The 3,144-nt window shown below is 44.4% G+C and overlaps 1 protein-coding gene across 1 annotated transcript in view; it reads left to right on the forward strand.

The window, feature by feature from the left end:
* Spag1 (sperm associated antigen 1) overlaps positions 1-3,144 on the forward strand; it is a 53,152-nt gene that overhangs the window by 20,541 nt on the left and 29,467 nt on the right. The window lies entirely within an intron of this gene.

The following is a 3,144-nucleotide window of genomic DNA, read 5'->3' on the forward strand; positions in this document are numbered from 1 at the left end:
TATTTACTTTATTTATGAATATACTGTAGCTGTCTTCAGACACACCAGAAGAGTGCATCAGATCTCATTACAGATGGTTGTGAGCCACCATGTGGTTGCTGGGATTTGAACTCATGACCTCTGGAAGAGCAGTCAATGCTCTTAACCATTGAGCCATCTCACCAGCCCCCCTATCTTTTCTTAATAGAGTTTAGTATTGTATTAGTTAGGATTCTCTAGAGTAACAGAACTTAGAATGAACTTCTCTGTATACAGAGAAAGGGAATTTATTAGAATGGCTTACAGGCTGGGATCCAGCTAACCCAACAACTTCTTCCTCTGAATGGAGGATCTAAGAATCCAGTAGTTGTTCAGTCTATGAGGCTGGATGTCTCAACTGGTCTTTAGTGTATTCTGAAATCTCAAAGAAACAGTCTCCAGTGTCAGTGCAGGAATGGACTTGCTATCGAGGTGAGGGCAAGCAGGCAAAGAGCTGCACCGTCCTGCTTCCATGTCCTTAGGCTGCCAGCAGAAGGCGTGGCCCAGATTAAAGGTGGGTCCTCCCACCTCAGAAGATCTAGGTTAAAGATGCATCTTCCCACCCCAAAGATTAGAGGAGAATCTTCCCACTTCAAATTAAGCAAAATTCCCTCACTGGTATGCCCTGTTGTTTTTTGTTTGTTTGTTTGTTTGTTTTTAATTTTAGTTAATTTCAGATGTAGTCAAGTTGACAACCAAGAAAAGCCATCACAAATATAACCTCCAAAACTTATTTTTCCCCTTGTATTCAGAGTTCTTGCCAACCGTTCACTCTAAGTAACTGTGTGCACGTGACACCAGCCATTTGCAAGTTAACTTTAGATCTGCTCTGTCTCCTGAAGCTGGGATTGGGCACGCACCCCCATGCTCAGCGTTCCAGTAGCATTTAAGTGGGTCTTCTTACCAACTGCTATGTAGTAGAAAATTACCTTGCACTCCAGGCCCTCCTGACCCAACCTCTGACGTGAGGGATCACTTCATGGCGTGCTGCCAAGTCTGGGTCTATCCGGGTCTCATCCACACATGTTTGCCCATCCACACTGCAGGTTTTTATTATTCTAACAGCACAAAGGTTTTTAATTTTGTTGAAGTTAAATTTACTCAATTTTAGAACATAATCATGTTGTCAATGTCTTCTCTGTGAACACTGCCTAGTCCAGAAGCAGGAAGATTTTTCTTCTGTGTTTCCTTCAAAGTTTTTGTTGTTGAGTTTGTCATTGAGACAAGGTCTCACTAACTTGTGCTGACTGGCCTGGAACTCCCTTTAAACTCAAATATGTCTGCCTGTTTCTGCCTCCACATCCTTCCAAGGCTGGGTAAAGGTATGGGCCACCACACCTAGCCTGCTTTTCTAATTTTCGAAACCATTTGTTTAGACTGTCCTGACTCATTCAAATGGACTTTACTCCATGTCAAAGAACTAATTGGACATCTCAATCTCATGTGGACAGCAGAATTGTGGGTGTCATTCTTTTGTACTGACTTATATATCTGTCCTCCTATACTGTGCCGTCTTAACATGGCTTCATAGTCATCTCTTCAAGCCGAGATGTGCTGCTGTGTGCTCCCTCCTTCATTATGAAAACCTGTGGCCTTTTGCTCCCTCACCAGCACATGTAGTGTGGTGGGCTTTTCTTTTTCTTTTTTAATTCTTTCTGTTGGTATTGTTTTAAGACAGGTCTTACTCTGTAGCCCAGGCTGGCCTGGGACTGATGGCAAGCAATCCTTGTGCCTCAGGCTCCCGAGGGCTGGGGTGACAGACAGTAGCCACTATGGCCAGTAGTGCTCCCATTTCTCAATACTGGTGACTTTGAGTTCCTGACTGGCTTGCTTCTACCTCCCAGCGTTTTGCACAAGTGTGTCATGGTGCCTGGGATTTTTCTTTACCAAAGGATAGCTTTGCTTTGCTTTGCTTTGCTTTGCTTTGCTTTGCTTTGTTTGAGATAGAGTCCTTGATATATATTACAAGCTGGCCTTGAACTCATAGCTGTCCCTCTGCATCTGCCTTCTGAGAGTTGAGATTACAGTTGTCCACTCCTCTGCCTGTCTGTCTTGTACCCATAGATCATGCAATGGGCATTTAGAAAGGTAAAGTCAGCTGGTGCAGTTCTGGGTCCGATGGTTGGAATGTGGCCCTGTGTCTCTGTGAGTTCAGTCTGTATTCTGTAAGTAATTGATAGGTGCAAACTGTGGGCAAGGAAATTTCACTCAACAATGCAGAACATCACCAGGCTACATTCTCAGCGCAGCCTAGTTTGGTATACATAAAGGATTCTTTTGTCTCTCTGTGTGTGTATGTGTGTGTCTGTGTATGTGTATGTGTGTGTGACTGAAGCTAGGGTCTCATGTGTGCCAGGCAAGTGCTGAACCACTGACTCTATACTACTTCAGTTAGGGATACAAACCAGGATGTCTGTGGGATGTCACATACCAGATCTCTGCACTGTGAGAACCATTTCTGATCCTGACACTTGGTCCCCTTACCAAGATTATCTGTAGATTAGGGGATAAGTGAAGTAAGATTCAGAAAAAAGTCCTGACAGAAAAACAGAAACATTAAGAGTTTGTGTTTATCAGCCATTAAAGCAAAGGCAACACAGAATAGCCAGAACCTCTGAGGAGTCCTTTCACTAAGAAGGAATTAAGACAGCTGGAGGCTTGTGCCGGCCTCCGCCACATGGCACGGCTGGTAACGCTGGAAAAGAGGCCCCTGAGCTTTGGACGTGAGAAGAGCAATCTACATTGTTTTTAGGAAAGTAGTGTTATGTTAGAATCTAGAAGGGTATTAGCAAGCTAGAATCTTTACATGTCCGATCACAAGGCAGTCTAACAAAGAATTCCTTCTCATTATAGTTTATATTCCAGGTAGCTTTGAGGATCATGGAAAAAAATGTAGCAAGAAGTGTTTTATCTCCTTGGCCTGGGCAGCTGCTTGGTTACAAATTCCACCTACAGTAGCCAGGCCCAGTTCTTCAGTTTTATTTTATTTCTTCTTTGAAGATGTCATGCATGTATTCAGTGTATCTTGATTATATCCATCATCATTCTCCACGCCAGCTCTCTCCCAGGACCCCCTGTGATCCCCCCCCCCGGGGGGGGGGGGGGGGGGGGGGGGGGGGGGGGGGG

The sequence above is a fragment of the Grammomys surdaster genome, unplaced genomic scaffold (assembly GCF_004785775.1).
Source record: "Grammomys surdaster isolate TR1022 unplaced genomic scaffold, NIH_TR_1.0 63, whole genome shotgun sequence".
Lineage (NCBI taxonomy): Eukaryota > Metazoa > Chordata > Mammalia > Rodentia > Muridae > Grammomys > Grammomys surdaster.